The sequence below is a fragment of the Malurus melanocephalus genome, unplaced genomic scaffold (genome assembly GCF_030028575.1).
Source record: "Malurus melanocephalus ecotype Western Australia unplaced genomic scaffold, MMel_1.1 scaffold_4, whole genome shotgun sequence".
Lineage (NCBI taxonomy): Eukaryota > Metazoa > Chordata > Aves > Passeriformes > Maluridae > Malurus > Malurus melanocephalus.
In genome coordinates this window covers 5,409,277-5,436,321 of record NW_026623236.1, presented here as the reverse complement: position 1 = coordinate 5,436,321, position 27,045 = coordinate 5,409,277, and positions in this window count along the sequence as shown.

Here is a 27,045-nt window from a genome sequence, read left to right as displayed (position 1 = left end):
ACAAAATTAATGGGAACCAAGTGAGCTCTGGGGAGATAGCCATAACTGCTCTTTCTGCTTTGGTGTTTAGTGTCATGACGATCCTTAATCTAAAAGTTCACTTAAGCTTCAGGTGTCTGTGAAGAGCTATAAAAAAATTGCAGCTTTCATTTAATGTTCAGAATGAGGTATTTTGAGAAGGGAAATATTTTTTAAAAACATATTGAAAAAGTTCTGGTCRTGAAAAGAGAGTCTTTTAATGCTTATGACTTCATCTGACTATATATAACAAGTGAAACTCAGGAGAGTGAAAACACATCTGTAATATGGCAAGAATATTTTCTAGAACTATTATTCCCTTTTTTTTGTGCAATAATAAGAGACTTTTCCTAAGGTTCCTATTAATTTATTGCTCAGACATTGATCCATGAGATACAAAAGTATTTGGAATGGTGTTAAGAGAGGGATTCATCTGCCCAAGCACAAATAAAAAGTTAACTCCAAGTCCCAGGTAAATGCTAAATGTGTTTTGGGTCCATTTAAAGTCCTTTTAATGTAATATGTACCTCTGGATATCAAATCAGATCGATTTATTCTATAAATAAATGTTTCATTCCAGAATAAATGTCCTTTGAAAGTGCCTGTTGATCACTATAGAGGAAGAGGCTACTTAAGATTTTAGGGTTAAACTTTAAAACACCTAAAATTAGGTGATATAAATCTCACCCTATATGCTTCCTTTTGTCATGGTATCTTTAGAGTTATTAGAGTATTTAAAAAAATGATCAGGTCTTTTTTTCAATGCCAAAATACAGAACTTTTTGCTGACAATTGCCAAATTGGATCTAGCCTGAGACTAAGAAATACTGCAGGGCTGTAATGTAGGATCACATGCAAATCATTGTTTCATGCAAAAAGACTAATAGAAAACAGCAGAAGTTTTTTGCTAATCTTCAGGGTGATTCATAAAAATAATGAGAACAGATTGAAAAAGAAAGTATTATTAACATTCTCTTAAAGGAAGGATAAATCTTATTTTGTAACAAACATGCCAGCAAGAAGAGYAGTACTCTTCAAGCATGATAGTTATCTTATTGAAAAACGGCTTAAGAAATCCAAATGAATTTCACAGTTCTTAACTATYTTCATTCTTCCTGTACTTTGAAGGRAAATTAGGTTTAGTASYTCTYTCTGGCATCAAAAACAAAGGAGGWCAATACTTAACAAATGAACAGAACTACAATCTGAACAATTTTACCACAGAATTTTTTTGGCTAAATTACTTCTTCTAYCAACTGTCTGTTCAGCCTAAAGTTTAAATTGGCAGAACTCAAGGGTTTTCAGTGAGGTTAGCACAGCTGATTGCTTTCACGTCCAGCCATCCACAAATACCTCAACATGTTGAAAGTCACGGAAATTTTCTAAGAACATGAACACCATGGAATTCATAGTTCCCCAGACAGCTGTAACAAAATGCAAGCAGGGTCCTGACCCTGTGGATGCTCAGTTCATTAGGTTTATACACGAGAAAAAGTCGTTGAAGTATCAGCCCTTTGGCTAAATGCTCAATATGCTAGCAGCTGGTGTGCTGTGACTGACATTCATTAAAACTGTTTATCACAATTTTATTCTTTCTACTGCTATTTCCTTTACCTCTGATTATTATTTCTTCCCACATTTTTAGGAGACAATGTTCTGAGACCTGAAATTTCACCTATGTATGTTACCTAAAGATAACTACAATACACTCAGTGACAGGGTTGTTTAAACAACATGGCAGCACAAAACGCAAATAATTGTAGGTCATTATGCATGTGACAGTCATCATTAATCGAGTCTGTGATGAGGGTGGTGATGGGGATATAAAACATGGTGCAGAAGCTTCTTTCTCTTAGACACAAAATTTGAGTAAGAGCAGTCTTTTAAAAGTACATTGAAGAAAAAGGATAAAATCAGGTACAGGCTGTGCTGTTTCATGATATAATCATTCAGAATGTTATTTATCATAAGTAGGGACACTGGTCTTCCCTGTGAAATGGAAGCTATATGAGGTGCAGTAGTAGAGTATCATGCCATTACTCTGTAAATCTGCCAGGAGAATGGGTTAAATCTCTGGACAATCTTACCTAAAACATGAGATGGGGGAGAGAAGTTGTCTGATTTTTCATCTTCATTGGCACATCTGTAACTAATAAGAAKAGTCTCTAGAGTGGTTATGCAGGGCAATCAGGGGTCCCCCAAAATACTCAGAGGCATGACTCAGAAGCAAGCAAGTGCCAAGGACCATATCTAACAGGCAGCCTGAACGTGACCACTCTGTTCTGGAAGGTAGGACAATTTAATAGTACAAATTACATCAAGCTGCACTGCTGGCTCAGGACTCTTGAAATGTTCAGCTTGCCATTATAGCTTGTGTGACCAATGATGCTAAGGATTTCAAATATATTAATATTACATATCCATATTTTTATATTTTATTTATAGATATTATATATTTATTATGAAACATATTATAATATTATTCTATTTCTATTTCATTATCCTTGTACAACTATGCTATATACAATTATGTCTTTTAGATTATTTTTTCTTAGTATATTACATTATAAAATGCATTACAGAAGAAAATACAATATTACAAATCATTACATATTGTGTCATATTTGTTAAGTTATAATCACAGGAGCATAAAGCGGTATATTGGGTTTGCATGGCCAAGCTTTGGTAGCAGGGGGCTACAGGGGTGGTCTCTGTGAGAAGATGCCAGAAGCTTTTTCCGTGTCCAGGAGAGCCAATCCCTGGTGGCTCCAAAGAYRKRMRTGCCACTGGTCAAGGCTGGGCCGGTTAGAAATGGTGATAACACCTCTGTGATAACAGATTGAAGAAGAAAGGGAAAAATGTTATTGTGCAGTTGTAGTTGTGGGCAGAGAAGAGAGGAGTGAGAACATGTGAGAGGAGCAGCTCTGCAGACACCAAGGCCAGTGCAGAAGGAGGGGCAGGAGGTGCCCCAGTGCCAGAGCAGAGATTCCCCTGCAGCCCCTGGTGCAGCCCATGGGGAGGCAGCTGAGCCCCTGCAGCCCTTGGAGGGCCATGGGGATGCACAGATCCACCCCCAGCCCGTGGAGGAGCCCACGCTGGAGCAGGGACATTCCTGAGAGGAGGCTGTGACCCCGTGGGAGGCCTGTGGAGAAAGGAATCTCTGCTGGAGCAGCCTGGCCTTGAAGGACTGCAGCCTGGGGAACAGTGACCCACACTGCAGSAGCTTGGGGAGGATTGCTGTTCATGGGATGGACTCACATTGCTCCAATGGACTGATGTCATGAGCACATGAATAAGTCTGCTTTGACACTTAAAAGATATTTTTGACCTTGTATAATAAAAGCCAAATGTGATTTAGGCAGCATGAATTTCTGAGTACCTAATTTGGTGATGATGATCATGGTTTTGATGAACAGATTTTTGTCCCAGCACTGGCTAAGCTGTTCCTTTCTAAGAACAAAATTTTAAATTTCATTGGAGAAAAAAAAAAAAAAAAAAAAAAAAAAAAAAAAAGAAAATATAAAAGAAAAAGAATGAGAAAGAAGGGGGAGGGGGAAGAAATAGAAAAAAATGTAGTAAAAGAAAGAATAAAAAAGCACGTCTCAAAATCTCTCTAGTCGCTTTGGAAATTTTAGGCCATTTCCTGCAAATTATACTTTCTGAAAAAGAAATGCAGCACTGCCCATCCAGCCTGTCAACTGCTACAGACTTTCCAGAAGCACCACTCTCTAAAGTTGTCAGCAGTGTATTTTACAAAGATATATGGTCAGCAAAGAAGCAGGTAGCACAGAGATAGCCTTTATTCAGAGCAAGTGGCACGCACAGCCCTTCTCCAAATTGTCAGACACTTAGAGCTGTTCATCAGTAAACCGCATTGCTCGCAATGAAACCATGGAAGAACAGGGTGTTGCAAATTTCCAGACTAAGCCTGCAAAAGACATTGTGAGACTGCAGCATGGAAAGTAAGGCCTTTGGAGATTTCTACTCATGCAAACAATTACTGGACTGCATGAAGTTTAGAAGTAAATTATTGGAGTTGGAAGAATAAAAAAGACACTCCAATTTCAGGGTTTCCCTACCACAACTTGGGATTGGAGGTCCAAGCTTTAACATCATCACCATATGTCAGGCTGTCTCACATTTTCTTGTTAAAAAATAACCTATTATTTTTATATTTGTTGTATAAACAGTAGCCAGGAAATTCTTTTAAAATTCTATTACTCATGCAGTATTTCCTTCTCCTCAGATATTTAAGAGACTTATTCTTAAACAGGCAAAGAATGGTTCTCCTGTTCATGATTTGTCTGTTTCAAGTAGTGCAAGTTTTATTGATTTCTCTTTTTGACATCTGGGTCAGAGGAGCTGAATTCTGCATTGAGTAAGTGACAAGAACACTTTGGCCTGGAAGTGTTCAGGCTACTGATTCAGTAAATATATTCAGGCTAGGGAGATTAGTAGGTCTCTAGTTTCAAATACTTAGTTTTAAAAATAAATTTAAAAATCAATATTTTTTTTAAAAAAACTTGTTTACTGCAGAAAAGGTTTTATTAGATTTCAAGACTTCTCTTATTTTTGAAAAGTAGAAAAATAAGTAAAACAAAGCCTTCTTTAGAATTATGTATGAATTCAGACACAAGCAAAGACTCTGCCTTCCCTGCTTACCATATACTACAGTAACCTAATTTTTCAATATTTTTGCTCAAATAAATAAAGATTATATAAAAATCATTACAATTTTCAACCTGGTCTTGTCACAGTCCCAATGCRTTAATAAAACATGCTTTCCCCATGGCACAACAACTACTTACCTTTAGATGTCAGCTCAGTTTTATAACATCGATTGGAAATTGCTACTCCTCAAAATATATTTTTGTTACAAGTGCAGTGTTAGCATAATTAGGTAGTAGTATAGAGGTATTAGTTAAGTATTTGTAGAAATCAGGCAGTTATATCTTATCACATAGAATATTTTCTGTCTACATTTTAAGGAAAATGGTTCACAAGATTGTATTGGCCATGCATTACTGGAATCATCACAGGGTGATTCAAGGGCTTGTCTTTCCTCAAACATGTCTTTTTTAAAACTTGCACCTTCTGTTTCTCTGAATTTTTCAGTATTGATATAAGCAATATATAGGTTTTATTGTGCCTTTTTTTTTACCTAGAGGTTTTTTAGACAATGATAGTATTTTTCACCAAGGACAAGCRGTGGTAGGACAAAGAGCAGTAAGTACAGACTGAAAGAGGTTAGCTTCATGCTACCTATAGAAAGAAATTCTACACTGTGAGRGTGGTGAGGCACTGAAACAGGTTGTTAGATGCCCCATTCCCTAAAGTGTTCAAGACCAGACTAGATGGGACTTTGAGCAACCTGTTTAGTGGCTGGAACCATAGCAGGAGGTTGGAACAAGGTGATTTTAAGTGTCCCTTCCAATCCAAACCATTCCAGGATTCCATTATGTGACAGGTAGGGCAGGGAACACAGAGATTATTCAGCTCTGCAGGAGCAGAGTTAGCAGAAAGGCATCTCTGAAGAATGAGGAAGAAAGAGGTGTGTGTTTGAGAAAGGCGCTCACAGATGGAAGGACCTGAGTTGAGGAGGCAGCTGAGCTTCTGGMGCTGCCTGCAGAACTGGTTGTGAGGTCAGACTGAGGAATCCCCAGAAAAGTGATCTGGATTTGTCCCTTAACAGCCTGGTTCACAACTGCATCTGTGCCTAACTTGGAATTTGGCCCTGTCTTGAATGGGGTTTGGATCAGATGATTTGCAGAGAGCTCTTCTAACATAAATTATTATATTGCTGTGACTTTAACAGGCACCGCCATCTAGTTGGCATATGTATCCCAGAGTCAGATTCTAGGGAAAAACAACAGGGAAATGGAGCAGCAATCTCAGGTTTACCTGACTTTTTCACAGGTGTCTAAGGACCCTCTGCTATTCCTCATTCCTTCCATGCCTGAGTTCACATAATTCCCCACCTCACCCTCATTCCACTACCTAGGAGGGTTTTTTCTATCCCTGTCCATCTCCACTTCCTTAAAAGAGCTTCAGGAAGCCTCCAAATGGAAAACCTTGATTTTGTTTATATTGTGKAGTTCAACCACTTGAGCTCATGTGCACTCTGGGTGCAGTCTTTGACCTGTATAAATTATGAGTGTAATGAAGGCTTCTGAGCTCCTAGGTTCAGATGTCCTTCCTGGATACGTCCCAGCCTTTCACAAGTTTCCAACTCATTGGTTCTGTGGTTACAGCTTGTGTGGGAAAAAAAATTTGGAAAATAGCATCTACATTTGTAAAGAAGTATGCAACTAATATTTATAGTTTCTCATTCTTGAGCACAGAAATATTTCCTTATCCTCTGGTAGGATTTCTTTAGCTAATTATCTTAGTGATACAGAACAAGTAATACAAAATATGATTTTTTTTTTTTTTTTCTGGATTCAAATAAGAGCTAAGAGCTCTTATTTGAGCTTCAAATAAGAGCTAAGGAGATTTTTCTGGGTTTCTTCTCCAGGCACCAAAAAGGTCAGCAGTGTGAGAACAGTGGGAAACTAGTGCAGCTGCTTCAGATTTTCACTATGCCATTCTGCAAGCAGATGGTTTTCTGACTCAGAATCTGTTGAATATAATCAGGTTGTAATATGACTTTGAAAATTTGATGRAGAGCAGGTATGGCTTGGACCTTAAAAAGACAATAGCAGTTGGAGGGAAAAAAAAAAAGAAACAGGAAACACATTTGATGATTTATTGGTTTGTCTCAAGATTTTGGCATTCCCTGCTGGTGCTAACGATGGTAGCTYAGATGTAGTTAAGGATAGTAAAAGTCCTTGGGGATCAATCAGCTCTATGTTGCAGTGCCTAATCCTTGTAGCTTGCTGCCTAGGGACCTTTCACGTCCAAGTAATGCATCAGCATTCTTCATAAAGTATCTAGAAAACAGTAAAAGGAGTTTCTGAGAAATTCTGGGGAAGAGAAGTAGGCCTATATTGCTTGAGAACATTTAGCTGAGAGATAAGCACTTGAGATAAGAACTTTCTTTTTTCCCTACATGTATCTTCAGCATATCCTTCTGATATATCAGCTCCCCAGCAACTGATTTGACTTTGGTATTTAATCCTGTCCTAGTATCCAAAGCTGCCCCTAGGACTGTCTTACACTTCATATGTCTGTAATAGATGTTTCACTGTCATTTTTTGGGCAGGTAAACTGCTTTCAGTACTCCTGAGACAACAGGTGGACARCAATAAGTGCTAAGAATGCTCGGTGTGTCTGGATAAAATTTTTCCTGTTACTGATGAAAAATACTCCTTCTCCTTCACATGCAGCTGCTGTAGGACCTGGGCACTGAGGAGTTTGTCTTGTCTATGCTTGGTAGCTGTGGGAAAGGGCCAGGATAGAACACAAACCTCGGGGAGAGCAGTTCCTGAACATGCTCCAAGCACACTGTGCCTGGATGCAGGATGGGATACAACAGCTCCCAGGACATTCAGCTCAGACCCCAGCATGTGCACAGGACTATGTTCACTTCTCTGTTGCTCATACATTATTTGCAGCTAGGACAGGGATTTCCACCAGGCTTTGTGTGGTTTCTAGTACCTGGTTTAAATGCCATAAGGGTCTATGGTCACGAGAAGTGTGGGAGGCAGTGTATTTCAGAATTGCAAATGTCAGGGGTCTTGGATTTCAGCATCAGTGCAGATATGCTTCCAAATGCCACCAAGGAGTGATCTCATGTTCTGGTAAARCCATTTAGGCAGGGGCCTAGATACACCTACAAAATCTGAGTCAGCTTACTTCTGTCTTGCACATAACCTAAACTTTCTGATGACRATCCAGGACTCATTTTTCCCTAAGTAGCCATAAGATTCTACAGACGCAGCTTTCCACAAAAACAGGATTTTCACACATAACCATACGCAAACTTGACAAATTAGGTCAAATGTGGAGACAGCTCTTTTCCTGTGCTGGAATGAAGTTGGCTGAAGTGACAAAAAATTATTGTAAGCAATGTAAAATGTATTGCTTTCTAATGACTAGAGGATGTATGCAACTGTGTCACATTGCAAGCAGGTGTAACGATAATGTTGCTTTTCTCCATGGGAGGAAATGGAGTTCATGAAAGAGTTACTATATATTCCTGCAGACTAAGACTTCTCCTGTAATCTGTGCATTCGTAGGATGGCACATTTTTGTGTGTTACAATTTGCCACGATCTGTGCACTCACAATATTTTCTGTGCAGTGTCAATATTTCCCGATGTCAGTAAGAGAACTGTGTTATTCTACCCAAACTGCAGATTCTCTTCTACTCTCCTCAGAGGATTTTGTAGCTATAGATATTTCAGAATTTAAACTCACTTGCCCAAGGTTTGTATCATAATTGTTTTGAAGGCTGAAGACCATAAATTATAAGCCCTGTATTTTTGAAAATAATATCCTGTGTCAGATGACAGAATACTACTGAAAAGCTTTGTACAAGTTTCTTCTGTGCAAGCTCTAATTATGACTGGAGTAAATTTTTAATTGTAGTACATACCTCCCTTCCYCACCACTGAAAAATCACCATATATCTATGAAATGAAAATTCAAGTGCTCAATCAACCTGACATTGACCTCCTGGTTTTGGATTTGGATGTTAGATAAAACAGCTTCTCGCACTCTTTAATTTGCATTTTCTGAGTGCCTAACCCTCAGTAGTTTTGGATATCTTGATTTTGAAAGATTACCTCACAATCCCATTTCACAGTGGTAGRATTGCCAGCAGATTCCTTGCTCAGRRTTCTTGGTTTYACCTTCCATTTTCATTCATGTAAGTGACTTTCCTTCTAACCTTGGTCTCATCCTTTATCTCTGCATTATGAGGCTTTTYCATAATATTTGTCTGATGAAATTTYCCAAGGGCTATTGAATATGACTGCATAGYTCAAAAGTGTTGTAGAAGGTAAGGGTGAAAGTTTTAGTCCATTACATCTGACCTAGTCACTCTAATTTCTCCTTATAATTAATAAAAAGGTTTGTATGATTTTAAAGGCTTAATTAACAGATTTTTATAGTACAGAATTTTATAGTACAGATGCCTCAAATGCCTAAATGTCTCAAATACATTTTAGAATGTAAGTTGATCACACAGCAAAAAAAGGAGGAAGTCATATAAAAAAAAGGATTGTGACTCTATACAAAAACCTGTGARATTTTCTTATACATTGGTTTCTATTGATTTAAATTATGCCAGCTATGGAAAACATGCATGTGTGACTTTTACAAGTGATACTTCCATCTCTGAGACATCTGACCACCAGCTGCAATCTCCCACTTACCATTAATTGCAAAAGCAGCAGCAGGTAAATCCATGCATKTACCCCACAAGAACAGTGCAGCGTTACACACAAACATACTATAAACATGTGGATTTTGAAAACATTTCTAGTCTTTTTTCATTACTACTGCTGGTAGGAATCAACAAAAAAACTTCTGAAAAAGAGTGTAATCATAAAAATGTGCAGAAGATTATAATAACAATTCAGAATGAATAGGCTCCTGCCATGAAAATCATGTTGGTGCTGAAAGGATGTATTCTTTTACAGTAAATTGGTGATGATTCATTATTTTACAAGAGCAATTGGAGTAGGGATTACAATAATGAAATCAATGACAAAAGTTGTTCAGTTTATGTATTTGTTTTGGCTTTTCATAATCAGCAGTGGAATAACATAACCTTAGGGTTAAGCCTGGTGCCAGAAGAGCTCTTGAAGTCTCCAGTTGATCACATTATATGAAATGACAACAAAGACTTGAGTCTAATTTTCAAGAATTAAGTATGGATACATTTTTGAAAAAGTGGATATTTGACTAGCCTTATTAGGAGGCTACAAAAATTAAGAATTTACCAGTTCTTCCCCATGACTTAAGCAGAGACATCATGCATAGATCACATAGACACCTTGGAAGAACTCCCCCAAAAGCGTTCCTACAACATGCTCAACTTTAGAAACATTTAGAAACAATTGGGTGATGGCAACGAGAGCAAATGCTGTGTGCATGACTTCGGKGTTCACCATTGATGCTCTGCTCCTAAGCAGAGTGAGCTGAACAGTTTTAACTTCCTGAGCTTTCAAGTCTGTTTTTAAAAATCTGCTACTTTGTGTGTTTCAAGGTGAGCAACTAGCCCACATGTGACTCAGAATTCTTCCAAGTAACATTTTCCTCTTCTCTCTATACTATGAACCTTTTGAACAAAAACTTTATTAAACCATCATGTTTATTATCCATCAGTGGATATCTATTGAGATTATATCTTATCTTTTTTGAATACATTGATAGTTTTGACATTCACAGAACCTTTTGGAAATAAGCTCCACAATTTAAAAACTATTTTATTCTCTTAGCATGCATGTCCCAAGGATTTAAGGCATTTATAGAGTGCATAAATGGATTTGTTGCTTGAGGTACAATAAAGCTTGGAAGCAGCTGAATGCAGGTAAAGCAAATGCATCTTTGCATTAGTGCTATTAACATTAGATTCTTGTAACATGAATGAAGTGTCTGCAGTTCTCTTCAAATTGTGCCTGAGATGATCTCTTAYTTAAACAAGAATTCCCACTTTCTAAAATTATTTGTATCTTTTGRTATATGTTTGTGGCTAAATTGATTCACAATCTCTTGTTGGCTTTCCACCTCTATAGTTTTAAAATTTTTGGGGATGGACAACAGGGGAGGGAAAGCAAAGGCCTCAAACTTGGCTTCCACAATCTTTCCCTCTGCCACTGACCAGTAAGAGATGATGTGGTGAGTCTTGTCTATAGCCCGGTTTGATCACAGAGGACAAAAAACATCTCGGTTACCCTAGGAGGCCTTTGGTCAGAGTCCAGTAACAGAWTCATGGCCAGATGCCTCAGTTACTTTGCAGACCGTGACTAATGAACAGCCATATAAACACCAACCTTCAGCCTCAGTGGGTTCAACTGTTCCCAGTCACCTGGAGATGCAACCAAAAACTTTGTTTGCACTAAATATTTGATGACATTCAAAGGCTGACTTATTATTTCTCACTAAGAAACATGGACCAGAGCAGATCACTGGATGTACGTAAAGGATAAAAGCTGTGATGCCTTATTGCAGAGTGGTCATTGGTTCCTAAAAAAGACAGGAAGATGGCTCAGACTGGAAATCCRTGCTTTTCTGAATGATCACACTTAGTAGCCCTATTCATGTTRGGAAATTAAGAAGCACCAGGGAGTGTTCCCCATCACTGGAGCTGGAGTCTGTCCRTATTCYKTTCYYCTGGTACRGTTTTGGCTTMATCTAATCAACWGCTTCACAAGAAATTCCTGGGCATAATTTTTCACTTAGCAGACACCAGAAACCACTCCTGATATCAGTCTAGATGTGTCYATTTTATTTGGCARKGTAAGGTTCAATACAGGACAGACAMAGTCATTCCATACCTCCCTATCAGAAAGAAATCAAAGATAAATGCAATTTTTAAATACTGATAGACCTTTCCCATGTCAGCCTGTGATCTGTACGTAACAGACTCTTAATGCTTTACCAAAAAAAAAAAGAAAATTTTGGAGGAATCAGGTAAATTTTTTGTAAGTGCTTGATGATGGTTCAGCTCACTCCAAAGCTGGCACCTGGTAGCCTCCTGACTGGCCAACACCTGCCTGTACAGAGTAGAGCTTCACTGACTAACGGGAGCATAAAGATCTACATATAGATACCTCTCAATGTCATGATCAGAATCTGAGCCCGGTCCTCCTGTCTCCTACAACTTGGTGACACCCTTGTGGTCATTTTCCTCTGACCTTTTTTAATCTTTGCCTTAAGTGCTCCCTGTTGCTGTTAATGCTGAGAAGAGTCAAAATGTCTATGCTTGAACAAGACACATTTGCCATCTTTTGAAAAAATTCTTAGTTTTAAGTTTCTTAACAACCGTGCATTTAACTCTGTTATCCACATGTTCAGCTTAGCAAGGCTCAAGAATGTGCTGTGGCAGTTCAAAATATCTGGTTTTCTAAGTAAAAAGAAGATTAAAATGGTTGAAAATACACTTCAGCAAGAGGGATTACATAAGAGATCAACTGTATTAAAGGCTAATATACTTAATAGCATTTTTGTGTCRCCAGTAATTGAATTTTAAAAATAGGGCTCATGCTCTAAGGAACTTAAGCAGCAAAATTTCTGGTTTGTGGTGCAGGTGGAAAGAACTCTTATTTCATACTTTCCACATACAGCACAGACTGTAATGTAAATGAAGCCATATTATCCTGGAACTGTGAAAGGAATTCCATGGGAAATATAAATTCACAAGGCATTTTACCTGGGGACATACTCATAATCTTCTCCACTGATACAAATTGTTCTCATTTGTACTGTTTCATCTGAGGCATTTAATCTGCATTTTCAGAACTTTTCTCAGAGGAAGTCCTGAACTATGATACTTCAAAATATAAACCAAAACAGCCCTGAAACGTATAATCTGTCTCTAGAGCTAATGAAAGTATTTTCCTTAACATGACTGCCATAAAACATTAAAGCCTCTTCATTTGTCTAACCTACTATACAAGAATCTTCCCAGATGCATTGCTCCACGGGGAGTTTAAAGCCTCTGAAGTGCAAATAAAATGCAAATCCAGTGAAGTGAGTAGCTACACATTTCTTTTATTAGGTGAAAATTGGTCTGTTTAGACATAACATCCTTTGTTTCTGATTTTAAATCAGCACTTTTTTCATCCTAAATTCTCCAATGACAGCAACAGTAATTTAAACCTGCAGTTAAACAGTTTGAAACATGATATTCTAGAACATTTTCCCTTAATATCATCATGTTGCTGTGTTCCAGTCCTGAGGAAATGTATCAACATTACAGGTGAAAAACATGTTTATTATTACTGGACAATTTTCACCCAAGTCTCAGCTGCTGAAAGATCATATTTCTTCTGGTTGTTTTCATACTATGATCAGGAAAAAATAAGTAAGTATGTACGAGACATCTGAGCTGCATAGATGCAGGGTAGAAGTAGACTGTTTATCTGATTGTTGGCAATTCATCTTGTAATAGTGGTTAAATCTAAATCTGAGTGAAGAATTTGTAGACATATATATGATGAATTTATAAAAATGTAAATGTGTGGCTGGTAARTATTAGGGTAGAAAACCATGCACAGTCTTTGAAGTGTTTAGAACCTTGGGACATCATTTACCACAGGACAAGGTGGCTGCTGGAGGGTCGTGTTCTGACACAATAGAATGATATGACTGTATTTTTCTGTCAGAGATGTGTTAAAGAATGAGTGCTTTTGGGGACTCTACCTGCCCTGCCTGGGTGAATGGCCACMTTTGCCAGTGGTGCTGTGCACTGTCTCTCAAAAGACATAGGATCAGGTCCTTGGGTCTAAATTTGGACATTTTATTCTGCCACAGAGTTGAACCAATCAAATTAAACTCAGCAACTGCAACGTAATAAAGTACCTGAGGATGTTCCTGAGTACACTCTGTGTCAATGGGTGAGTGCATCCTCAGTATTATCTGATTATCATATATGTCACTTCTGGATTCCCAGAGACACTCTCCATGCAAAAAGACCATACACTTATGTTACAGTTTTGACAATTAATCCATGATTCATATGGAGAATTAACCACCTACAGGCAGAAAAATGCCTTCTGCACACGAGTACTTGAAACAGAGCAGTTTCAAAACACTAGTATAATTCAGTATACATAYGTGCAGCTAAAGGTTAAAAACCCCTATCYTAGAKACATGCTGRAAAGATCTGYTGGCTTTTGKCYCATGTTCACCAYTGAWCATGAATTAAAACAGAGCTATTYGTGAAYTGTAACTTGRCMGTCCTAATACTGCTATCTCACTTGAAAGAGTRTTTAACTTRCTTGTTTCTSACCAAACAACAGGATGGTGTGCTCTGTGGAYAACACTTTTGAAATCATTAATCTTATCCTAATTCATGTTAAAAATCTGGACAGTTGGGTATTTTTTTTTATTTTTCCCATCCACCAGATTTCAAGAACTATCAGAGCTGTTACTTTTACTGTCACARTGAGGGATGAGTGGACCGTGGAAGGACCAGCCTCCTCAGATTGAATGTTTTAGCCTCTCCTTCTCATTAACTAACTGTGTGGTCKGTGGAAGAGCAACAGCGTAGGAGGCCATGAGGGTGGCCCAAAGACATGGGAGCTAACAGCAGAGAGACTCTCAGTGACACTCCAATGTTTTCTTCAAAAAAAAACCATAAGATATCTGGAAAAAAAATAACCATTTTGGTCAAAATCCTTTTTTAAAATTTTCCCTGGGTTTTGATGTTACTTTTTCAAACAGCAGGAGATGAAAGTGATATCAGCAGCTTCAGCAACAAAATAATACTGACATGTCATTATATTTCTGGCTGCATTTAAGCTCCCTCATGCTAGCCAGCCCCCCATTCTTCCTACTGCTTCTCTCTTCACAGACAATTCAAAGCAATCTCAACACTTTTGCCCTTCTCCCCTCCTCATGCTGCTGTGCCTGTCGCCCTCATCACTACCTTTGTCCACTGAGCTCCTAGATATCCCACTATTGCTTAGGTATAAGGACAATAGATTAGAAAAAAAGTAGCTGGTGYACTGTTTTTCTACCCCAAGTCACATGGCAAACAAATAATAATRAAAAATTATTTGAATTCTGGATTTGCTTTGTGATTTCCTTAAGCYACCATGCCTGGAGAAAGCCCAGGTGGGGCTAAAATTGCCTTCTTTGTTGACCAAATAATGCACAGAGTAGCACCCCAAATCTTCCTAGTTATGAGRTCAAGGAGACACCTTTTACATATAAATTCTCTTTTATTTGTTATTTTATGTTCTGTCTAAGCTGTGTAAGCTACATGAAGGACTGTGCTTCCTTTACAGGTATATAAAGAATAAATACTCACAAGCTGGACAGCATTTAGGAATAGAAATAGGAAGGATAGTTGCCTGTAGGCTGTTATGGTGGACTGTCAGAGTCATAATTACATYTAATGTCCAAAAGAAGAAATTTCAGTCTTTTCTGTGACTGAGATCACTCAGCACAACTATGTTATAAGTAGCAAGGAAGAAAAATATGTGCAAAAGTGCATGCTTAGGATTCTTTCCAGGCATACACAAAAATGGGAAGACATTTAATTAATGCTAGTGATCAAAGATAATTCAGGGCAAAAAGCTGAAGTCCTTAAATTTTGGTTACAATGAAATCTAGAGTGGACCCTCCAGTCCTTTCCAAGTCCCCTGACCATCTGAGTTGAAGACAGAGCTGCCATGACCAGGGAGATATGTTAACCCCAATACATGCAAATTTGAAGTCCCAGACAATATTTTTTTTTCAGAAAGACAGAGGTTAGGCAGACAAAATTCCTTTAAACTTCACATTTGAGATACTTTTCTTGCCTAAGATTTGCAACTTCAGGTCCATATGAGAAAAATTGTTCTACAAGTTATGAGTTTATAGAAAACAGATCTATTTTACGTAATATWTGCAATTTGGATGATTCATCTGGCCTTGAAGCCTCTACAAAATCGTTATTCTATGGAGGGCTTCATTAAAGCTCTTTGTGATTTTCTCACAGCCCCTAGAAGCAGGCACAYATAAATGTGAGTCTGTGCATGTCCATGTGTGTGTGTGTCCTTAGGGTCCCAACCCTCACAGGAAGGAGACATTTACATTTTTTTATAAGCTCTGGAAATATAACCCTTTGACAAAATGGATAATACATACTTATTAAATTAACTGTTCTACCTGCCTTTTATTCTCCTCCATGCACCCCTCCTTGTAACTGTGCCATGTTGCTCTCCATCTCTTCCCCAAGACACTGCTTTCCAGCCTGCAATTAGTTGTTTCATTTATTTCCAGTGTGTTCCCTCCATCTGCTGCTGGCAGTTCCACAGGTGCATGGACAGTCACACCTCTTGAATTCTGTTATTCCACGATCAGTTTTCATTGAGGTAATGGAAAATGTCCRTACCCATAAACCTTTCAATGACAGTCGTAAATCGTGACTCAAGCTCTCCAGAACACCTGTCTGTACATCTGGGTTAGTTCTTCTCTGATTGTAGGTCTAGCTCCTTAAAGCAAAGTGTTTCACACAGCAGCTCCTACCTGCAGCTGGAGTTGTACACAAAGGACAGAATTACTTCAAATKAGCTCATCTGTCACTCACCACAGTGTTACTTCAGTTACTCATTTCAGGAAACAAACCCGTTCTTTTCCCCAAATTTATGGTCTTCTTGTAGGATATTAATAGATTCACAAGAGAAAATAGAATGGGAAATATTGCAGTGCATATCTGTCTGTCTACCCAACCATTTAGAATGCAMCAGGGATCCATATATTTAGCAGTTTGAAAAGAAGTCTAGGATTTAGAGGAAAAGCTTCACTTCTTCTTTTCCAATGACAGTTTAGACATTAGACTAGCGTTTATGATTTTGAATAAAATTTCCATGATGATGTGTTGTTTGACCAATTCATGAATTGCAAATGCTTTCTAATTGTTCTAGAACTATTGAAACAACCTTCTAAAAACCTAAATGACAAAAAAAAAAAAATAAAACCAGAAATCAACACAAAAATATAATAGAAAAGAAACAGCAGAAAAAAAATCTATTAGCTGTGGAGATGCAATAGAAAAAGTAAAAGCAAAATTAATTTTAAAAGGAAAGCTTAAGTAAAAAACTACTCAGAGACTTTTATGAAAGATAAACCTTTTATAAGAAGTAATCTTGTGTGAATGGGTGACATGCAAATTCCAAGAGAGAAACTTTCTGAAAATTATACACAGGGCCTCCAACCTTGCACCTTCAGCCACGYGTTTAGTCAATGTTTCTCAGTGCTCCACTGACATCAGAACACTTTGCGTAGGCATCGAAGTCTTGTCCTTGTGCAGAAAAAGATGAAGTGAAAACAAAGTCAGCTGTGTGAAAAAGGRGTTTGAATGAGTGGAAAACTTGCTTCTCTCATGTCCTTCCTTTTCCTACCCTGRCAAGAATTCTTAAGTGCTATGCAAGTGCCACTCTGACATATTCTGCAGTATCCATTTGGAAATTGTGCAGTGAAAGTGGCAGGATAAAATGTAAAGCTGATTGTAATATGTAATACTTTCTGTTGAATTTTTTTTTGAAAAAACAAAACCTTCCTGCAAACGTGTCAAGAATGTAAATGTTCTTTTGTCTTCAGCAAAGAAAAATACCTCAATTTTCTGTTTGTATCTAAAACACAAATATTTGGTAGTCTTCTGAGATGCAAATGAGATAATTTATAGCATTTGAGCTATGAAAGACTGGGAATCYTACCTATATTTTKGTTWAAAATAAAATAAAATGTGAATAATWGCATTGACTTTAATTTCATTTTWCAAGACTGGTACCAGCATAATTATCTTTCTTTGCAATCTTTCTCTCCTTCTACTGTGAGCTGTGWGTACATCAGGAGAGCTGGCCTGCAGTCATGTGCCTTTCAGACTTGTCTGCTTTTTGGCCCACGTGTCTGGGTTTTCTCTGTTCTGAAGCCAAGTAATCTCTGGCCTTGGGCAGATATGTATGCCCATTTTTCACCTTGACAAAGTAATAAAACACAGCTGAGACACATGGTATCAGAAACTGGGAGAATTCCTGAGTTCCACAGTATGGATGTTGTCATGGTGACTGGAGACTCCAACATATAAAATAGCTTTTCACAATRTTCACTATCCAAAGGACAAAAAAGAAAAAGCAGGAAAAAAAAAAAAACCCAGATTGAAAAGCCTCTGCAAATTTCTCTCTTTAGAGGGTCAGAATAACATAGACTTTACCCCTTCAATTGTGTTAGGAAAACTAAGCACAATGTTCCTTTAATTTTTCTTCTAGRAAGGGAGATGCAGCTATGATTCCTTTACTGCCCTCTACCCTCATGCAAACTTCAACAAAGCTATCTGAAATTCAATTCTTTTAGCATTTGAATTGACCTTCTCTTTTCATTTTACCATGTTCCTCTTGAACAAGTTTTATTCTTTAATTCTCTGCTGCACAACTCCTTCTGTTTTCAAATTATCGCCAAATGCACTTATAGGCGAACTGTACTTATAATTCTATATAAATCTCTGTCAGAATTAAAGTAGCAATGATAGGTTGGACTTATCTGAATTAATTTCCCTTCTAACGTTTAAGTGAAAACTAATCCATTTTATTAAAAGCAAATTCTTTCTTCTAGCACCCTAGTAATTGCTTCATTACTACTGYTCCTGACTTTATCGTTACTAAAATCAGTATTGCATAGCTGAGGAACACAGTAAAAGAAATGTGGTTTTAATATTATTGGAAAAACATTTCCTTACATGTAAAATGCAAGGCTTCTGAGGAAACCTAATATTAAAATCTGATGCAAATTAGATTTAAGAGAAAAAAGAACGACATTCCTTGTCATTATTTGGTAAAATGTTCAATAAAACCAAATAAAATAAAGATACAGACTGTGTCTATGCTAGTAAATTAAACAATGTGAAGGAAGCAGACTGAGCTCTAGCACCTGTACCTTGTTTAACCATTCCCGTGTTCCCTGGCGTGGTTTTGGTCCAACAGATTTAGCAGAATCAGACGGTGCTTGGTTGAGAACAAGTATGTGTTACAGACTATTAATAAATAACCAGCTGAGATTCAACATGTGATGTTGAGGGCTAAGAGATTTCAGCTGGGCGCACAAATGCCGGGGGAAAGTCCTTGTCCTGTTTTTTACTAAGAGAAATATTTTTCTGGAAATTAAACTTTTTTCTGGCAAACCCCTTTTGAAGTCCTGTAAGTACTATAGCAAAGAATTTTCAGGCGGGAAAGTTCATTGAAACAAGAAGCTCAAAAAGATGTTCTATCACACAGACAGAATGAAAACACCAGACACACAGACATGATCACTTAATTCTGAGGACTGCTTCTCTTTAAAAGATGGATTCACAACCCTTGCAACTGATTAATACACTGAGATTTAGGTTATTTATWTTCTTCACTGAACTACTTTTGCCCATTTTGCAGGACTTGGTTATTTGGAAAGAAGTTTCATATTTTAAAGCAATAAACTTACAGAGGGGGAATTTACAAAGTAAAAAAAGAATGGGTTTGTGCATTCCTTTTCATTTCTTAATGCGTATTATTTCTTCACTAGACTGGAAGAAGCCAGATGGGACATCATCTAGCATTTTCAGGGATAATCAAAACATTTTCACAATCTGATTTATGGAAATCTAATTTCTTCCTAGGAATCAGTGACTGACACCTGATAAGAGCAAACTATTAACTTCTAATTTACCTATATCTCAAAAAGCAGGTGGAACATTTGGCACAGATGATATCTTGGTGGGTGAGGTGCCATGGCTATTCCTCAGTTTAGTTCTTCCACTAAAAAGAAAACTGAGCCACTCAGTTTTGAGGCAGACAAAAAAGCAGAGATCTTGGGTTGAGATAAGAATAAGTTACTGGAAACAGCAAAGAGATAAGAAAACAAGTAGCAACAATTCCAGTAACAAGYGTCMCACAGAGAGGGTGATTTAYATGCAAAATTGTCACCACACCTGGGACAATGAAAAACAATGACAGATCCACCCTCCACCCACCATGCTTTCCCAGGACCAGAAAGGAACATTCTTCCTTTCCAGAAGGGAGAGAGAGTCCCTTTCCACTCAATCCTGAAAATGACAAAAGATGGTATCAGTAACTTTTGGGTCTTGGCCATGTTCACAAAACTCCTGGCACTGCCCCCTCACAGCTACTGTAAAAATTAACCAGGACGGGTGGTAAGGCCAAAATAATAAAAAGAAATTCCTCTGGTTTCTCATTTGCAATAGCTCTAGACCTTTACACCGCTACTTAAAATTTATATCTGGAGTAGCATTAGCACATCAATGGCAAAAGAAATATTTCTCAGTATGAATATCAGCAGAGGTGAAAAAGGGGACGGAAAGAAAGAAAAAATGTCAGCCTGCAAGGTTAACACATGAGCTGCTTATCATACTCTAACAAAATGTATTATTCAATTCCAGAGTGCTRATCCCCCAAGGACTCAGCAACCAGACACTGTAGAAGCATCACCCTRGTAGTGCATTGAAAGTTGTCATAGAAATTAATTTATCCTTTACTTTGGTTGTTGAGCATGAGCTGACTCACCCTCGATCACAATCTCTCTTGCAGAYGAAAAAGAAAAAAAGTTCTGATCCACTTTTATTTTGTCTGAATTAATGATGTGGTGAGAGTGGTATCTGTCCCTCCCTTTTGATCTGCAGTTRATGTGTATATATGAGAATTTGGAAGGAGGGAGGAAGGGTTCTGCACGCTCCACAGCATCAGGGCTCTAACACAGCTGTCTAAGATGCATGGCTTGCTTTCATGTCAGTCCTGGTGATTTCAATGCAACAAGATTTAGGTGATTCCTGCCCAGGTGGTCTGTTGCTAAAGTGCTCTCCCCACTAATGAAAAACTGAACATTTCATTCAGGGTTAAAAAGACTACTGGGTGCCAGGCCACTGAGGATGAAGTGCTGCAAAACTTCAGAATAACATCAAAGGGATCTGGAAATAAATAGCATCCAAGATATTACCACTGAAATAATAGAGAATGTTGAAACAAAAGCAATTTAATGATGTTTCCATTTATTTTCATGTATGTTTTAAGTATTTATTAAAACATGATTTAATCTGACCACACAGGTAGGTATAGAGAAAATGAGCTGCAGCTGCACTGATTTTTTTAAAGCTACTAAAAGCGTCATTTGATGGGAATGTTTGAATGATAAGAGACTAAGAAAATACCTTATCTGCTTTWAATAAAACTGTATTTTGTGTAGTTAATTCTTTATATTTTTTATATAGAAATACAATAACAACATAATCTTCCTCCTTCTCCCCTCTTTTTCATTTCTATCAGTTCCAAATCAGTCAGATTTTATTCATTTGTATAACAACCTAGACAATAGCTCACCATTTGTACTGATTTCCTGTGTTTTGATAACTGGTTTTCTTTCACTGTTTCTTTCCTAACATCTCTCCTCTTAAAATACTTTGGACTGCATGATGCTTATTAYCTGATGTTATTATCTTCAAAACAATCAAACCTGAGCCAAGCATTTGGCAGTTGACTAATGACAGAAGGATAAATTTTAACTATGGTTTTAGTCTSATAATTACTGGGAAACTTACCAAGTTCCCCAGGTAGTTCTTATTATTCACCTCTCAAAGATGTCCTTGCCAGACTTTTCTTTTTCTTTTCTGAGAAGCAGGGAACTTTACAGTGCTGAAAAGAAGCATGTAAGATGCAGTTCAAGCACTAAGAGGGCTCATTCCACTTCACTAAACCCATATGGACCCCTAATATAATCAGATTTGTAAATCTGAAGAACTCTGGGGAAGCTTAGAGATCAACCTCTTGCTGTGGACATAGATGGCTCCATGGGAAAGAAATGAAAGTTCTTAGTGATTAAGATACTCTGTGTGATTTGTTTTGGATAGAAATAAGATTTTTTTTATTTTAGTCTTAAATATGGTACCAACTATAGAAAATACTTTACAAAATTGTGTTTGAATGTCACCTAGCAATCTCTCACCAGGCTTTCTTTTCATAGATTCTACTCAGGAGACAAAGKATACATTTGAAAATCTACTACAATAAATATTTTATTATTACCTTATCTAGAAGGTAATAGATGAAGAAGATGCCAAAGTGGCCACTTGACAGTGACATTGTATCCTCTGCTTCTCCTACTGCTTTACAAATCAGTTCTGATCACCTTCTATGACTACAATGAACAAACCTCTGAAGCATMAGCTGAGGTTACATTTCTTTAACAGCGTTGATATTATCAGCAAAACATTGCTCCAAGAATCAGTCAGCACKGAGAAAACAATATCTGTGGATGTCACAAGAGGTCTTTTTACAATTTTAAAGATGCTGACAAAAACTTCAGTGAGAGATGTAGATGCTACATTGCATTAAAATTACAACTCAACAGAAGAAAAATATCTCTAAAGGTCTTTAGAAGATATATTACTCTGGCTTTTGATAAACATAAAATAACACTGCCTCAAACCTATGCTGATTACAAAAGCAGAATGAGTCAATATCGTGATGATAATGACAAAACAAGCTAAATCAAAACTCTGCAGTAATTAGGGAAAGCAACCCTGTTATCTGATGTTCAGCCACTGCTTTGATGCCAAAGTCCTCCTCTATCACTCAAAATATTTACTTTTAACACTGGCCAAATATTTGGTAATTTACAGCATTTTCAGGTTGCTGTTAAAATTCTATGAATGTCTAAACTTCAATACCAAAGAGGTTTAAAGCCCCCAGTACAAGGAGATGATTGTCTCCATCTTCCAGGATGAGGGCTGAGTCCATTYCATGGTAATGTTCATTACAAACCCCCTTATGGCAGGGAACAGGCACCTTTTGTCAGCATCCTACAACTCTGGGTTCTCAATGCTYTGTGCATCCCAGCATGAGAGAAACAGGGCCCAAATGTGCTTTAAACCTTACRTAGTCAGATATTCTGGATGGGCACATTCTCCAGGTTTCTGTTGAAGCAAAGCCTTTGTTGTATCATGGTTGTTTAAATCACCAGGCTAGAAGAGGCAGAAGAAAAAAAAAACACAATAAAAAAGAGAGTGCTTGCCTCAAAGTCATTGAGAGTCTGTTTCTTAGACTAATCTAAACCTGCATGCCCAAACCATGAGGATAGAGATCTTTTGATGGCTCTCCCAGCACCAGGATTCAAGTATCCCTTGTAATACCATTGTTGCTCAGCAGGGAGGAAGCAGAGGGTCTCAGAGATGGCCCCACATCATCATCCTGGTGTCTGCAGCACTGGGACATTTGAAGCTGCACGTAGTCAAGGATCCTGCCTAGGGAGCATCTGAATAGTCAAAGTTATTTGACCAAAAGACATTTCCAGAGACATGAGACCTTCTTGACCCCAAATGGATGGGTGTGTTTAATTTTTAGTCTGTGAAAGAAACTCATACCCCRAGGAAGGAAGAGAGCTCATGCTTCTGTACCAGCTTCACACTCTTTTAACAATCCTCAATAACAGTCTGTGAAATCAGACCCTCAAAAAAGGTCTGATCTMACTGCTGGGATAAATACATAGCTTGGGTTTTGTCAACATTCCCCATGTGTGTGATATATATGCGTGCAGTGTGCATCGCATGCCTTCATGCAGAGCCTTCTTCAAAATCTGGAGTGGTAAAATCTGTTCTAAAAGTATGGAAAATGCTTGAAGTTAGTAATTTGTTTCTCATAAGGATCATCTTAGCAGGTCATGGTGAAACAGGCCAATATATAAACCAAAACAAATATATGGCACAACAAATTAGGTTTTGTTTTTTTTTTTTAATCTGCTGTAAATGTATGCATATTTTCAGACATCTGAGTGAAATTAATTCTGATTTAACATAAACAGGCAGCAATTGCAGTTATTGTTAATTCTAAAGTTCTTTTATGTAATATTAGCAAGACCATAGGAAACAAACTGAACAGCAAAAAACCATGATTTTTTTGAATGATTAGCAAATAAATAAAACCTACATTCATTCCTAGTTTTCTGTTATCACAGAAAATAAGCTATCTGGTAGAAAAATATTAATCATAAATGGTAGCAATACATAAATCACTTCACCTGCTGTTCTTTTTCTGGTTCACTACAATTCTTGGCTACTTCTGTGTTATTCAGCTTGTTTCAAAAGTCAGCTAATACCTTATGAAATCTCATCCTCCTAAGAGACTGAACATCCACAGASCAGATAGAAAGAACAAAGTAAAAGATATAATGTAGGCTCCAATCAATAATGCATAACGAAAAATACCAAGAGGCAATTGTTGTCTTGGAAAATTATTACAATATATGTTAAAAGTTAATAGCTCCTGTCAAACCCAAGGATGGTTTGTTTTTTTGTCTTTGGGGCTTTTTTTTACTTTTTTGATTCTAATCATTATACAGGGCATGTCTRTGTGACCTCAGTTTCAGGATTTTCTTCTGCACTTTGTTGGGATTTTTTTTTTTTACTTTAACATTGATCAGAATTTTAGTTGCAAAATAACCAGGGGCAAAAACCTTTTATGGTGCAATCCCTCCTATACAGCAGGGAAATTTTAAAAAATAGTGTTATCCATCAGTACACAGCTACAATTTCCTCATACTGCTGTTGCTTACAGATGTTTCTGGGGACTAGTGAGTCTATGACAGAAAAAAMCACTGTGTATCCCTGTGAAGTGTGTTGAAAGGAGCTGGGGGTTTGTTTGTGGTGTCAAAATAAAACTGTCCAAGCTTTTCAACTCTTATCTGCCTTATTACAGGCTTCTTGAAATAGAATTGGGAACTGAGGAAACAAAAAAAAAATACTTCATTATTCTAGATCTTTGGGAATTGTGGTTTTTCAATGTGTAATGAGCAATTAGTCATTCACAGGGACATTGTAAATATTTATGACTTTGAAACTCCCAGGTCCCTGGTTAGTAGAGTATTTGTATTTCATCTTTGCTAAGTAGGTGTATGTGTTTTGATAAAAGAGAAAATGTCTCTATCTTTTATTTCTATGTGCTTATAGAAATACTCCATGTTTTATGAAGTCTGCTTATACCTATGCTTATGTTACTCAGATGCCAGGGTATGACACTTCTGTTATAACTCTGACAAATCAGAATTTCTATTTTAGAGCAGCCATAAAACAGAAAAGGAGCAATTTTTCAATGAAAATTTTGAGTTGTTCATAAACATTTCTAGCTGAATTTYAATGGGTGAGGAAAAGGTACCAAGGAAAAATAAAAGACTGTCCTTCAAAGTTCAGCCCCTTAAACTTCAGTCACACAGGTAAAACACAAATGAACTTCTGGACAATCTCCAAATTGTCTTTGTTAATTGYGCTTACAACATAATGAGTAAAGGGTCTACATTTTTTTCTTCTTTTTTCTTACTAATTTGAAGTTTGTAACCATTGAACTGATACCACTCAAAAAGGACTGACACCCTTTTATCAGTTTTGGGGGGATGTCACTTTTTACACATACTTGATAAATTTTTATCTCCTTATGCTAACTTTGGAAACAAGAAATGCTGTGAACAATTCTGTGTGGATGAAGAGGAAAGAATATTGGACTCAAAATCTGCCATTTGGAGTGCAATGAGAAATTTACCTTCAGAATTTCAAGCAGAAAAATCCTAGCTGGCCTTGAAAACAGAAAGTAAATCAAAATACTTTGCAATGCTTGCTCATATTTTTCCTTCCCATTTCTCAGTTAGAAATAATAGTTCTATTTTAACTTTTTTTAAGAGTGAGACACCATTGAGGATTTTTTGTTTGGTGAATTTAATTTTCTTTCCTACTTACAACAAGCATACTTTTTCAATGTATCAAGTAAACATCAATAACTGATTTACATATAAATGTAAACTTACTGTACTTTCTCTCTATCTAAAATACCTTTTGGCTCTTTTCAGCAAGCTCTGGGCCAACAGTAGAAATACAAGGGAAAAATTGGCTGAAAATGGTCAGAGGGTAAGTTTCTACTAGGGGTAAAATTCTTTAATTAAATGCAATTTTAGTTACATATTTTTTTTTTCCAGGAAAAAATCTGCTTTTATTGTAACGAGCAAATAGAACTCCATGATTATGAGTATATTTTCTGTTTATGATGGCTGTCATGAGAAACACAAGTGATGAGTTACATTATGTCCAGAGACTATTGGTGTACCTTTGAAATAAGCAGTTTGTACCAATGTAGTTTAGGGGTCTTGAAAAGCAAAAGACTCATAGCCCAAGAAATGCTCCTAACTTTTTATAGCCCAGCTTTGTGCAAGACTTGACCTGCTAAATAGGATTCAAGGATGCAAGCCAGGAAATGTGAGTGAGGTATTTTATCTCATCATATCTGTTACACCAACAGAGGTTTACRCTCTGAGTTTGATCTCATTCTTACTGTGCTCAGCAGGAGAAGCTTAGATGCTAACACAACTCCAAAATTGAGATACGAAAGCAGATTCTGGGATTTTCCAGGGCTCAGTGCTGATGACTGGGTGGTCTGAAAATCTGTCCACTGAAGTACCTTGGGAATCTTAACCTAGTCTGTTTTCCGTTCTTTATTCATAGTTTTATTTTGGTGTGGATTTTCTACTTGTCCTGCTATAATGTGTCATGATAAGCTGCCCTCATAACCCTGCAAGTCATGTCCAGATTCAAGTCAGTAAAATTCAACGCCTCCACACATTCATACTTCCTGAAAATTAATGTACGTCTATAGAGTTGGTTGCTTTTTTTCCTAAATTTATTTTCCCTTAACTCGACTTCTACATGGTGAAATGACAGGAGCATTTCATTCTGCAAGGGCTTTTTAAAATTCATATTTTAGTTTGCCTGCCTGAGTGCAGTGAGAGACCAATGACCTTTTCGTTCTTGTCAGTGCTGTGAACAGCAAACTCCCTTCAAACCTTACAGCATCCAAACACTGTGCTGCTTCATTTCAAGTAAAGAATGGGCTTAAATATATTACTGTGCTGAGATTCAAATGAGGAGTTATTTTAGCATTGCTGTTTCTGAGCCAAGTTATTTATGAGTCAATAATTTCCATGGAACTGTACAAGGCCTAGAATAAAGTCCATATAATGAAGCGTTTATAAAAATACACAAGAAAACTAAGAAAATATACTAAAAATAGTTATTRCCCCTGTCACTCATAGATGACAAGGCCTCTTGAATGTGGGTTAAATTTTACAAARTTAGTTGAAATTCACTGAGTTTCGTAAATTCTTCACTTTTAGAACTAAGTTCTGTGGTGTTATCCATGGTATCACAGTGTGCCATTTTTGTCAATTTTTTGGAACCAAGCAACTTTCTGAAGTTCTTTGTGTCTATTCAAAGTATTTATTTATTTTTCAGTCTTTATTTTCTAGCAACTGCATAGGCCATGGGTACCATTTTGCTTGACATGGTGCTGAAGACACAGATAAGTTGTGTCCCCGCTTGCTGACACTCTTGGACAAATTGCACCTGAGCCACTAA